This window comes from Rattus norvegicus, chromosome 8 (assembly GCF_036323735.1).
Source record: "Rattus norvegicus strain BN/NHsdMcwi chromosome 8, GRCr8, whole genome shotgun sequence".
Lineage (NCBI taxonomy): Eukaryota > Metazoa > Chordata > Mammalia > Rodentia > Muridae > Rattus > Rattus norvegicus.
In genome coordinates, this window is record NC_086026.1 from 121,651,941 (window position 1) to 121,666,331 (window position 14,391).

General features: G+C 43.5%; 1 long non-coding RNA gene across 1 annotated transcript; it reads left to right on the forward strand.

Moving 5' to 3' along the window:
• The first annotated feature begins 264 nt into the window (after positions 1 to 264).
• Positions 265 to 7,763, forward strand: LOC134480101 (uncharacterized). Its single transcript, XR_010054281.1, has 2 exons — positions 265 to 1,352; positions 7,619 to 7,763. It is a non-coding gene; the product is annotated as an uncharacterized LOC134480101 (long non-coding RNA).
• Positions 7,764 to 14,391: the final 6,628 nt, after the last annotated feature.

Below are 14,391 nucleotides of genomic sequence, written 5' to 3' on the forward strand. Positions count from 1 at the left end.
AGATCTAAACAATAAAAAAGACAATAACCACAAAGCATACACTGTGTATCTTAGGTAATCAAGTTTGAGTTAACATTTGAAAAACAGACAGAATTCACTTGGCTCCTTTTCAAAATGATCCATGGTCACAAGTTTTCAGGTTCATGACTCTTCAGCTTTGGTGGAATATAGGCATGTACTGGCAAAGTCTTCCAGAATGAGCTAGAGGACTCCCCATCTCCAAGAGACCTGTAGGTTCTATGTTCTCTATTGGAAGGACAGAATAGATTCCAAAGTTGTGAGGTCATAGAAGCTTTGGTCACCTGCCAAGCCTTAGGACAGTGACCAGTGAACCATCCCTCTGGCCCAGTTTCCTATGGTAAAAGGGAAGTAATATCCTTACCATCAGACTTGCAAAGAACTTGAAGTAACATGTTAATGACCTCGTTCAACATTTAACATTTGAAAGTATTCTGTGTTACAAATGGTTAAAACATGTCGTTTCGGGAGTCATCTTGACATTGTTGGAGAACCAGCTGATTTGGGTAACTGAGAGGCATGATTTCCACGGAGAGCTCAGTTATAAAAGAGCCACAATTGTCTTTGAAGGTCACCTCACTTCTTTAACACCTACCATCAGATATTCTGAATGAGAATTATAATTATCTTACTCATCAAAAAAAAAAATCCCTGGGAAGACAGACCTGAAAGCTGGCGGGCGAGCTTTCTTTGAGGGGATAACAAGCATGATTCTAAAATGTTGCTATTATATAGCGTCTACAGCTTTTCACATTTGTAATGGGAATATGACCTTCGATCTAACATTCCCTGTTTGAATGAGGAATGCCCCCCACAGGATCAGGTACCTGAACAGTTGGTGGCTCTGTTGGGGAGAAGATCCAGCCTTACTGGAGGAAGAATAGGGGTGTGCTCTGACAGATGCCTCACACCACTTCTAGCTCACTGTGTTTGCAGTTGAAGAGGTGATCCCTTAGCTTTGTGTCCTGGTCATCTGCTGCCCCAACATCATGAACTCTCCTCCTGGAAATACAAGCTACTTCTACAGAAAGAATAAGGATTCTATGTAGAAGTGATCCATACTGCTGAGTCTGCAGTCTGGAACGGGATTCATTCACTACACAAATCCAGTGAGAACGTGGGCAATCATCATTCTGTATCTAACATCAACTTGATTTCAGGAGAAGAAGCAGAAGCAGGGTGGGAAGAGGGGGAGAGGGGAGGAAGAAAAAAGAAGAAGAGAAAGAAGGAAAGAGAAAGAAGGAAAATGAGGAGAATATCCTGCAAAGAGTGGAGAGAATGAACTAATGATAATACAGCTGTTTGAACATAAGGGACTTCGTATTCAGGAAAATGTGAGTTCAGTTCTGACTCCAAAATTTCATTTATTAGAATGATAATGCTGGTCTTTCTACAGCACCTAGTTGATGTGAACCTATAAACTGAAAGTTAAAAATGAATTTCATATATTCATTGTCATTAAAAATTAAAATGTATATTCATTTTAGAATAAATAATAGAATTATTAAATATTCAATAAATGACATGAAGAGCTCTGTTCATTATAAATATGATGACCCATGGGGAGATCTGTTGGAAATGTGTTTGTTCAATAAAAAATGAAATCTATCGAGGATACACTAGCAAAATAAATTGCAGTCACAAACATTTAATGTCTAACGTTGGCTTTGGTGGCTTCTAGTTTTGTTTATGAGTACAAATCTGCAGGGTCTCTGGATTTATCAGTCTCTTCTGAGAGTGTTTGTATGACTATATTTAAAATTTCAAACATATATAGAAATGGGCAGTTAGCAAGGTCTTAGGAGATCATAAACTCACTCAATAACTATTACCCCATTTGAGGATGAAAATAACAAGGAGGAAGTCTGAGGACTTGCAAAAACATACCCACAGCTTTGGCCTCGAGTTTACCTGTTTCCAATATGTTATATCATACTTAATGAAAATATGATCTTGTGGCAGATCTGGCACTCTACCTGACATCTACCATTTACCCCTCACAATAACCCAGTGCCGCAGATCTTGTGAACCTCCTGCTGAAGTGGAAATGGTGAAGATTAAGTAAGTTGCCTCAAATTTTATATAGCTAGAAGATGTTTTTATTGGAACCCAGGCCTTTATTTGCTCTATATCTCCTAATGCAAGCACAGATAATCCTCTGTGAGAATTCTCTCTCATCTCAAGTTCTCTGTTCTCAATGTCCAGAGAACTTTGAGACTTCTCACAGGCCACATACTTCCCTAAGTGAGTCCTAGTGCTAATGCAGATTCCAAGAGTGAGTTAATCAGCTTCACAAGACACAGAGCAGGCCTGGGAAAAAAGTCAGGGTTTGGTTTATGTATACATTCTAAAATTTAATGGACAGTTTGGACAGCTTAGGGGTTAGATTAACGACTAATACTGGTGCATGGATAGGACTTTCAACATGGTGCTTGTGTTAGACTGCATGAGTCAGCCTGTGTTTGGTACTGTTTTGAGACTGATGGTTTTAAAATGCCAAATGATGACAATACTAGCAGCCACCTCACCCAGTATCCTAGTAACATATCATCGAGGCAGACAAGCAAAGAACAGCTCCCAACAGTGAAAGAGTAAAATCAGAAGACCACTACTGGTAAACATTAAGACATTCCCCTTACTGCCAAGAAGAGAAATGCAGAGAAGAGGGGAAAAAAATCAGGGGTGGCAATGTTCACTGGACACCGTAAATACAATTTCAGCCAGCTGGATTCTAGCAGGAAGATGACTGCCATGCCAACCTCCCAGGATGGAAATTTGCATGTAGGAGTTTCATTTGGCAGGAGATTCAGGAAGAAACCCCTGCAGAGAGTGGGGAATGCAGGACTACACAGAGATGAATTCATTTCTGGTGGAACTATCATCACAAGATATGGATAGTTCCTCAGAGAGGTCTACACTTGAGCTTAGGGCCTCTGAACATTAATTATTCACTGAGCCCTGAGTGTCTCTAGAAAGGAAGTATATTTAATCCTTCTGGTCAGCTTTCTTCAGTTGCATACAGTTCACAGTGAGGGACTTGGAGTTGCCAGCAGTCAGTGCTCACAACAGGTAGGGTACCTTGTGCCTCTGTCCTGAGGGAGGCTTGGAATGTGACCCTCAGAATCCATCTCTAAAGCTGTTTCTTTCCAAGGGCTCTGTAACTCTCCAACCCAGGTAGGCGAACCTGAGCAGGGATATCATTTTTAAGGCTGTGGATGCTTCTTCTCCTTCATCTCATTTATGTGCATGTATCCAGAGATAAAAACATTTTTGAGAGACTAACAAGTTGTAGGAAAATTTCAGGAAAGGGCAAGTGTGAGCTCCTGAAGAACAAAACATCATGAGATCACTTAGAGATCAGAAGGGGTGATAAATACATGGACTGGGAAAACAGATGTAGTCACAGATCACCCTTACTTTCAAAGATTCGTGATGAAGAAAGGCGAGGTGGGAGCTGGGGAAATGGCTCTGTGATAGCATCTCCTGCACAGTCGTGAGAGAGACGTGAGGACCAGAGTTTGATTCCTAGCAGCACCTTAAAAATGTCAGGCACAGCATTGTATGCCTGCAATCCCAGAGCTGGGGAAGGGAGGAAGGATGGATCTCACAGCCCAACCATGACCCAGCCTTGATGAATCACTGAGATCCAGGGTGAGGGAGAGATATTATCTCAGAAAGCAAGACAGAACTGGACTGAGGAAGAAACTCAAGTCAACCCCTGATCTACACACACACACACACACACACACACACACACACACACACACATACATGTATGTACATGCACACATATGCACACAAACAGGTACAGGCACACATAAAATATTATATACCAATGAAAAAAGAATCCAACAGAAGCATGTGAAACAGAAGTAGAAGCCCATTTCCTGCCAAGCCATACTGAATTTTGCAATAAAAGGGAAAAAATATCTATCTTCCCTAATTTTAAAATTTGAGATGAAACCGATTTTCACTTTTAAAGTATATTAAAATATGGTTAGTCTTGACTACTGAGTTTGGGGGGTCCCATAACATTTTCAATATCTGATTATTCTAAGTGTCATGGACTAAATTGTGTTTTTATCCTAAATTTGTATGCTGAAGTTAAATTCCAACATAATGTTATTTGGAGACATGCCATTAAGGAATTATTTAAGATTATGTGAAGTCTAGTTCCTAATTTAGCTGACTGTTGTCTCATAAGTAGAGTAGGCAATGGGGGAGGAGGGAGAGATGAGACGGTCACCATGTAGAATGAAAAGCCACGGGAGGACATGGCAAGGCAAGAGCCATGAGCTAAGGACAGAGATCTCAGTAGAAAATAGATTCACCAATAAGTGACCACACACTTCCAGAGCCATGAAATCGCAGGGGCTGGAGAGAGGGCTCCATGGTTAGGAGCACTGGCTACTCTTGCACAGGACTCAGGTCAGGTTGGCCGCACTCATATGATGGCTCCTATTCTAGGGGATCCAATGCCCCCTTCTTCGACCATCCATCTGAACTTAGAGGTGGCCTCCAGCAGGAAAACTAATAGTGAGGGCTTCCTTAGAGATACATTAACTGAGCTCAGAATCAAAGGGTGAGAACAATTGGAGAGCGAAGAGAAGTGGAGAACATTTAAAGATGGGCTAAAACAGAGAGCAACCTTCAGAGGCAGCACCTGAGATGTGAGGAACAAAGTTCAGTATATGGGAGCCAATAGTCATTGCATTTAATCGACTTTGACCTTTCACCTGAGACTTGTACTGGTGCATGTTGGGTAATTTCTGCAAGCTGTTGGTGTTGGATAATTTCTAAAGGGAAATGTTTGGGGATTTTGTTTGTTGGTTTCCTCTTTCTTTTCCCTTTCCCCTCCTCCCTCCCTCCCTCCCTTCCTCCCTCCCTCCCTCCCTCCCTCCGTACCTCCCTCCCATCTCTCTCTTTAGTGTGTGTGTAAACCCTGGACTTACTGACTGCTGGACTGGGAGGGACTTGCACACATTCGTATGTACTTGTATGGGTGGATAAGGCTGATTATACTATCCCATTCTTCTGAAAAATGATCAAAAGGAAATTATTTCCTGACCATATGAAATTCAGTTTTCTGTCTCAGGGCTAGAGAAATGACACATACCACACTTGCTGGTGAGCATTTGAAGTGAGTTCAGTTCCCAGCACCCATGTCAAGGTGGCTTCTAACTGCCTATAACTCTAACTCCAGAGGGTCCAATGACTCTAGCTTTAGTGGATGTACTCACTTGCAAAAGTACACACACACACACACACACACACACACACACACACACACACACACTACTGACACACTTACACTTACATATTATTAAAAAATAAATCTTGATAACATTCCAGGCTTTATAAAGGTCGTTTGTAACATAGCTGGACATGGGCAATCCCAGTCAGCTGCCGCTCTTAGGTTGTAAAGGTAGGCCCAGTTGACCTGCAAGGTTTTGCCCTCAGACCTTTCCAACTAACATTCTGATAGTCTGTTCTCTAACTTCTCTAACTTCTAACTACATAAACATTTATTAAAAGAGAGACCAAGATCAAAGATAACAACCAGACACACACAGAGAGAGAGAGAGAGAGAGAGAGAGAAGAAAGAAAAGGAGGAAGAGGAGGAGGAGGAAGAGGAGGAGAAGGAGGAGGAGCAGGAGGAGGAGGAAGAAAAGGGTAGTAATGAAGGAAGAAAAGAACAGGGGTGAGATGAAGAAAAGAGAAGAGAGAACATGAATGCACAGAGCTCTTATCTTCCCACTAAGCAGGAGACTGGGACATGGGCTCTCCTCTCAGCACTGACAAAGTGATCTTCCTTCCAGGTTGTTCTGAAAGCTCATCCCATCACAACAGCACTATGGAAGCTTCTACAGCGCTTCCCTGCATCAAACAGGGAGGTCCGCATTCAGTTCACTTGGAGGTAGGGCTCATTATGCTAGGCACACTCTGCAAACTGTCTTGGCCAAGTGGCTCATTTGTGAGCCATAATGGAGGACTTGGCTCGCCAGTATTCATTAAGCCTCTGCATCTCCGTTGACACCCTACAGCTGAATCACACATAAACAAATTTATGGGCAAATCATTAAGACTGAATGAGTTATCACTTCAGAGGAATGCTTCCAGACAAATGAAAGGGCAGTTACATCCAAATGTGAAGTCATACACATCTTGTACCTGAACTGATCCGCTCTGCCTGGTGAATAGCACAGCTCAAACATTAGCGATGCGATTCTCTAGGAATGACGAATACATTCTAGACCTCCAAGCCTATGGCTGCTGCCTCTGCCAGTCCTCCACAAACTGGACTGATACAGAAGGCAGAGGCTCTGCTATCCTTCTGTTCTCTACTGACAACCATGGCATGGCCACCCCAGTTGATTCCAGTTCATCACCACAAGGGATTCCATTATACGATGCTAAAACGACCTCTAATGCTTCTCATAAAAAAAAGAAACAAAGGGAAGATGGTATTTTTTGGAGGAAATGGGAAAACACATTCAGCCTTGCCATTCTGGTAGGATAAATGCTTCCCCCTCCGAATTCATAGTCTGGAACCCTAATTCTCTCGATGTGCTATTCTACAAGTAGAACTTTTGGGAGGAGTCATGAGTCTAGAGACCTCGGTTTTGGAGAGGTGCTTGCAAACGAACCTGAGTTAAAATCTCTGGTCCCCGTGTAAAATGTCAGATGTGACCACATGAAGACTCAGCATTGTGGAGGGTGGAGGCAGGAAGTCCCTGGGACGTGCTGAATGCCAGCCCAGCTCCAGATTCAGTGAGAGGATAAGTCATAGAATGATGAAGAAGACCATTAAGCACGCACTTCTGCCATCTATGTGCATGTACATGCATCCATACACATATATGTACATGTATCAGACACATACAGATTATATACACACACAGGCATATGCAGGCACTTAGACCTTCATACAGACACACATGTGAACAAAAAATATAGAAGGGGAAAGAAATTAAGATGGGGTATTATTCAGTGCCATTGGTGCCCTTGCTAAGTAACCACAGAAAGGGCTCCCTTCCCCTTCTGCCGTCTGGGAGGAAGAAGCCTGCTCCAGACAGTTGATAGGCTAGCCCCTTGATCTTGAACCTTCTAACTTCCAGGCCCTGGAGAAATTACTAGTTGCTGCTGAAGCTGCCATCCTCATGGTGTTTGTAGAACAGCAAACCAGTTGGACTAATAAGCACACTGCATGTACAGCAGCTTGGGTTTTCAGACTGATCGCCTGATATCTGAAGCCAGCGTTCTTCAGAAATGAGAGGAACACCGACTTCTCAAAACTCCTGTGAAGGTCACATGAAGTCACTAGAGTCCATCTCTTGGCAGAGTGCCTGGCACACTGCTGCCCTGCATGTGTGAGCTTCCTCCTACACAGTCTTGGCTATTTTGGCACTAGAATAGAACAAGTCCTCTGACCTTTAGAAATGATCGTCCTGTGATGATTGTAAGAGTACAAACATTTGAAATATTGTAAAATTGAAGAGGCACCAGAGAATTTGCTAGGTTTTAAGTACATGGGCATTTGCAATTGAAGAACACAATGGAAATTCTTTACAGGGTTTGTTTCTTTCTTTCTTTCTTCCAGGCTAATTATCTGGTGGACAAAGCTTGAAGACTTTTTTTTTCTTGTCTGTGAGAATGAATGACAAAGCTATTGCCAAACTCTCCCTTTCTCGACCTCCATTGGGGCCAGATTTTTTTAATGTGATAAAGGAGAAATTGCAGCAAAATGTGGCAATTCTGGAGATTCTGTCCCCAGGGAGGCGTTTTCTTTCTATGTTTGTGATTTTTCTAGCAGCCTACTACAAAGCTCTCTGGTTCCTTCCTCCTATGGCTGAGTGATGCTCCTGCAGATGACACAGCCACACATGCAGACTCTGTTTCTGCAGTACCATTGATACGGGCATAAGCTGTTTGGAGAGCATCTGAAGGATGACATAATCCTCATGATATGGGAGCTATACACACAGACACGGGCGTGGGCAGCTGCCATTTTGTGCATCAGTGACAGAATACTGCAGTCCGGCTGTCTTAGTCACTGTTCTATTGCTGTGAAGAGATATCATGAGCAAGGCAACTCTTACAAAAGAAGACATTTAATTGGGGGCTTGGTTATAGTTTCAGAGGGTTAGGCAATGATCATCACTGTGGGAAGAAAACAGGCCTGGTGATAGAGCAGTAGCTAACAGCTTCACATCCTGATCCAGGGGAAGAGAGGGAGGGAGGGAGAGAAGGAGGGAGGGAGGGAGGGAGAGAGAGAGAGACAGACAGACAGACAGACACAGACACAGACACAGAGAGAAAAAGAGACAGAGAGAGACAAAGAGAAAGAGATACAGATAGAAAGACAGAGAGACAGAGAAAGATAGAGACAGAGACACAAAGACAGAGACAGAGACACAGATAGAAAGACAGAGATTAGACCTGGTATGGGCCTTTGAACCTCAAAGCTGGGCCTCAAAACCTACGGCAAGTAACATTCCTCCTCCAACAAGGCCACACCTTCTATCCCTTCCAAACAGTTTATCAGCCTTAATCAAGCATTCACACACATGAGAATACAGGGGGGCATTCTCTTTCAAACCACCACACTGTCTAACTGAGGAAGAATAGAAAGCTATTTCTCATAGTTCTAGAGACTGAAAGGTAAAGCTGTCACATATGGAAAAGGAGCAGGGACCAAGTTCCCTCTGACGGTTCCGTCAGGCACTAAGCCACTCAGAAGGCAGGACTCCTGAGTCCTAATGTCCTGATCATGTGTCCAAAGGCCCTGTCTCCTGCCATTGCTACAATGATGGTTATGTTGCAATGTGTGATTTGAGGGAACTTAAGGACAGCAGTTGTAATAGAACCCCAAAGAGAACATTGCTGTAAAAGGAAAGAAACAAACTCTCACGTCTAGGAAGAAAGCAAATGTCATCTTCACTGCCTCAGGCCAAAATACAGAAGATGGAATACTCTAGAAAAAGCACATAAGTTCAAAGAACACACAACCTCCAGTGTCCATCCCTGGCCTCCACTGCAGTCCATGAAGCCCAGTGAAGAATACTTTCTGGGCACAGCACTTGACAGGAATACAAGCTGGATGTGACTGCCGTGCCTGCTACCAATGCTTGTGGAGCTGAGCAGAGAGATGAAAAGTTTGATGTTGGGAGCCACAGAATGAGCCTGCACCAAGAGGAAAAAGAAGAGGTAGGAAGGAAAGGAAGACAAGAGGAAGGAGGAGAGAAGGGAAGAGGGCAGGGAGAGGACGGGAGGTCAAGAAAGGGGAAGCAGAGGAAGGGGAAAGAAGAGGAAGGAGAGAGGAGAAGAGGGTATGGTGAAGACAAAATATTTCTTGAGTTAAACAACACTTCTCAGATTCTCTTAACAGTAATGGGGTGGAGAAAGAAAAAAAATCTTCTGTAAAATTCACCATGTTCTCAGCAACTATTTTTGCTTGGTTAATATAGTAATTTACTTCAGGTAAAATCCATCTTTTCCACAGGCACAGCATTTGTTAAGTGTATCCAGGGCTTTGTGCTATTTTTGTGGTGTGCCAAATTTCTTCTAGAAGAAAAATACAGGGGAGGTAACAAATACATCCTGACCATTGGATGGTTTGATAATTACTTTATGCTGAAAACATAAAATTAAAAAAGAATCACTCTGCAGCCTGAATGAGACATAGTGGCCATATACATCTATACACCTATGAATTTATGTTAATAGTTTTAGAAGGATCATTGTTGCAAGCACATGTGTTTTAAATGCTCTTTGAAACAAAACTAAAGCAATTAAAACATGGATACTTTTATTTCTCACATAAAGTCATATATAAATGTTAAAACTTGTGGTTCAGGGGCCTGGAGTTGGTTCAGCAGTTAAGATTGCATGCTATGCTTGAACAGGACTCAGGTTCAACTCTTAGCTCCCACACAGAGGCTACCACCTACAACCCTAGCTCCAGGGGATCCGATCCCTTCTTCTGGCCTCCGGGTACACCGCACACACATTCACACAGCCACACTCATGTTCACACCCCCCTACACACACACACACACACACACACACACACACACACACACACACACACACTGCAAATAGTTTCTAATGACAAAAGCAATGGGATTTGGAAACAATATAGAAAAGCAAGGAGTGGATTCTGTGCACAGAACTGGTTATCAAGACAAAAGGAAACATTATAAAATTCAAAAGGAAAATGGTTACAAAAAGTAAGTATGTTACCAGGAGACCCAAGGAACTGCTTCTGTACTGCTTACCACTTTCCTAACAATTTTCTTGTTGTAAGACTTTGTTTTTCTTACCACTTTCACAATAAAACAGAGATGGTTAAAAAAAAAAAAAAACAAACAACCAAGTTGGGCAGAGAGAGTAATTTGTTTTCTTTAGACAGCAAGTCAAATAACAACTCCCAAACACTTGCTCAGAACCAGACTAAGTATGCCTAAATGCTTCATGTTCTGAATTTCAAGAGGAAAACTCTTAGCTCTCTTTTACAGATGAGAACAGAGATTCAAGAGCAGCAAAAATACTAAAAAGGGGGGGGGAGGCATCAGCAAAGAGGCCATGGTCACTTCTCTGCGTGTTTGAAGTTTGGTTTCCGAATGTCTCCCACAGCGTGTGTACTTGAAGACTTGTCCCCCAGCTGTGGTACTGTTTGTGGAGGTCGTGGAGATGGGGAGGAGTTGGTAGAAGTAGAAAGTTAAAGGGCAGCTCTGAGAATAGCACCCCCACCCATCTCTGCCTTCTCTCTGGTGCGTGTTCCACTGAGATGTGAGATGGGGCTGTCACATACTCCTGTCAGCACAGAGGCTACCACATACCTTCTCTACTATGCTGGACAACATCCCTTCCAGCCAGGAGACAAAATGAACCTCCCTCCTCCCAAATTACTTCTCAAATAGTCCATCACAGTGACAAGAAAAAATAACCAGTACAGACGCACGGTCACGCAGGGTGCACCGGTGGGTTTTCATGTTCCCTGCAGAGCCTCATGGGTCCAGGACAAGATAGAGAGGAACAACAGACATTCATGAGCACTTTAGCCTTAGCACTGCTGTCTCTAAGATTAATGAGGAGCTATTAAAGCCTCTCATTTAAGGCGCAAGCCACCGATGACAACATACTGCCTTTGCAATGCATTTCTCCGACTTCGTGAGCTTTCTGGAGCTCGCACTATGCAGAACGGAGAAGGTAAACTGAGTCAAGAGCAACGGGTCCCTCACAAGCCCCTGGCTGTTAGCAGCCTTCTGGAAGGACAAACTGGTTTCATATCAATATCTAACAGGTTTGTCAAACTTTTATAAATTTCTTCCTTGAGAATGGTCTGTGCAAGGCCAAGGTTATGATCATATTTGTTAAAGCCAAATACCTCACTTTGTTCAGACACCAGTGCACAGCAACATAATGGGGGAAAGTGCCGTGGCCCCGCCTTCTGGCCTCTCACTATCTAAAGATCAGAGTACGTCTGGTAAGGAGCAGCGTGCACCAGAGTGGCCTTCCTTAAGAGAAGAAACTCCCATCACATGCTCACCTGCCAGTTAGTGTGTGTGTGTGTGTGTGTGTGTGTGTGTGTGTGTGTGTGTGTGTGTATGTGCATTGCATTGAAGAGCAGATTCCATCCTGCAGAGCTCTGTCCTTCATGCCTCCTCTTCATAAGAATCAAAGCTGATGGACGTTGGGGACATCTGACCCTCAGCAGCAATGCTGCCCACATCTGACCTACAGTCCCTTTAACAGGGGAAGAAACCAAGAACACATAATCAAAGCCGCCAGTGAGTATTCTGTGTCCATGCAAGTGTACAAATGTTGGTATGTTCATAAACCTGTGTGTGCTAGTGTGTAGACAGACATGTATATGTATGGAGGCCAAAGGTCTGTTGTGTGTGTTCCTTAGTTTTTGACACAGGGCCGCTCCCTGAGCCTGGAGCTCACTCATTCAGGCACAGGAACTGTCCAGAGAGCACTCTATGCCTCCGTTCTCCACCCCCTCAGCACTAGGAGGACAGGTGCATTCCACCACACCCTGCTTTTCCACATGGGTGGTCGGGATCCAAATTTAGGTCCACATGCTTGGAGAGCAGGCGTGTTACTGACCAAGCCAACTCACCTACCTCCCAAAGAGTACTTTTCACCAAGATAGCTACTTCTGTGACAGTGCATTGTTTGAGAACCACAGGAAATGCAAACTCCCTCCATGCCTCACCACCTTATGATGGTGACATTCAAGCCCTGTAGCTGCTAGGCTGAAGACATCATTTCCATTCTTGTTTAAGAAACAGTCTCACTTTTTATATACTTCCTCCAGCTTTGATAAATTGCACATGTAGGGGTTTTACTACTGTTGTATATTTCATGCAGAGGTCCCCACACTCTGACTTGGGAACCAATAGGTAGCACCCACCACCAGCATCATTATTTACCGCTCCCCTGCCATCATCATGATCAATCATCTTATCACACATTTCAGGGAGATTCTGTCAGGGAGACTTTCATTCCACTCCCATGCCAGGCCCCTTGTCTCCCTTGCAACTGCAAAGCAGTGGCCTGTGACGCACAAGGGGGCAAGCTCATGCCAAGGAGTGGGCATCATGACAAAAAGGCAGAGAGCTCCCTCGGACTCTTGAAGACCATTCAAATAGCTCCCCTCTCCTCAGTTCGGGCTCTTGCTGCGGCTTCATTAAGAGCTCTCTAAGGGTTAATGGGAAGGAGCAAGGGTGATTTTTTTCAGCATTCACATCTAGCCTATTTGATGACAAAGTAAGATGGATGTGATATTACTTTCCCTTGATGACCCTATCAGTGGGAGGAAAAAAAAAACCCAACCTTGCAGGTGATTACTAAGAAGCTGACTCCGCAAAGCCCTTGTGCTCCTAATCCACAGCTCTAGCATGTTGTGGCCAAAATCTGAGATGCAACAGTGGTTTAGTTTTTAATGTGCAAATTTGTCTCATGATGGTTGACTGGTTGGCTCACGGTTCATAGGTCCTTAAAGTTTAACATTTGCTAGACAGCCATGCACAGTATCCAGCTCATCTGATTGTGCACGATTACCAAAGATCCTTTGTAAGACTTGTGCACGCCAAAATACCTTTTCAAAAATACAGAAATAGAGGTTAAAGTGCTCATGTTTTGAGTGTTACATTTCTCTTAGGTATGAATAAAAACAATGTGTGTGTGTGTGTGTGTGTGTGTGTGTGTGTGTGTGTGTGAGAGAGAGAGAGAGAGAGAGAGAGAGAGACAGAGACAGAGACAGAGACAGACAGAGAGACAGAGAGACACAGAGAGAGACAGAGACAGAGACAGAGAGAGACAGAGACAGAGAGAGGTAGGGGAGATGATAGCCATAGTTCTCAGAGGAGTCAATATTATCTAAGGTAAACATGAAAGCCTTTTTCTTTTTTTAATTTTCAAGGTGCTGAGGTCCTAGTCTCACGCATCTTCCGGTCACCACCCACTGTCTCGCTGACACCTTTACCCAGCTATCCTTGAGTAAGTGTGAGATTCAGTGACAAAAGCAATCCCTCAAAACTAATAAAGTGCTCAGACAAAATAATTGGTTGCACAGTCTTCTGTCATTCTCTTGGCTCTCCTAAGACCTCGTACATGTAGCCGTGCACTGTGCTTACAGGAAGTTGCCTCTCTTCTCCCTCCTGTGCCTCCTGAGTGACTGGATCAGCCTTATCCTTGTGTTGGCAAATGCTAAACTTCCTGTTGAAAGGGTAGGGTTTCAGAAAGGATGGGGCAATGGCTTCATCTTACAAATGAGGTCACTCACACTCTGAAGAGTCGAAGCACTTCCAAGGTCGCACGGGGGACCTTCTTACAGAGACATTTGGAACTCACTCCTGTGAGCCTAGGAATTTGGAGCTTACTTAGCAAGAAGTGAAACGGTCATACTCATTCACAGCAAAACGATCCTTTGGATCTGCTTTTGAGACAGATGCACCTTAAAGGCCTGTTATCTTAAGACTTAAGACTTAAACAAAGAGGTTTAAACAAGATTTAAAATATAGCCTGTAGTCATTTTAACTTAGAAACGCGAGACCCAGCATTCAGGAGGGTGAAGAAGAAATTCTGTGTTTGAGAGAAACCCGGGTCACATAGCAAGCTTGTGTCCCACTCCCATCCCCAAAACGCCCCCAAAGAAAGAAAGCCTAAATATATGTCAACGCAGTAATTCCCTGATTGGATGACAAAGAGTAGCCTTGCAGTAGCCAATGCTATGTTCTGTGCCATATACATAGAAAGATCGCTTATGAAAGTTCCTTAAAAATCTATTCATAGAATGCCAATGGAAAAATACTTCAAACTACAAAAACTTAAAAATGTGAAGGCAGTTTTCGATCTGTGATT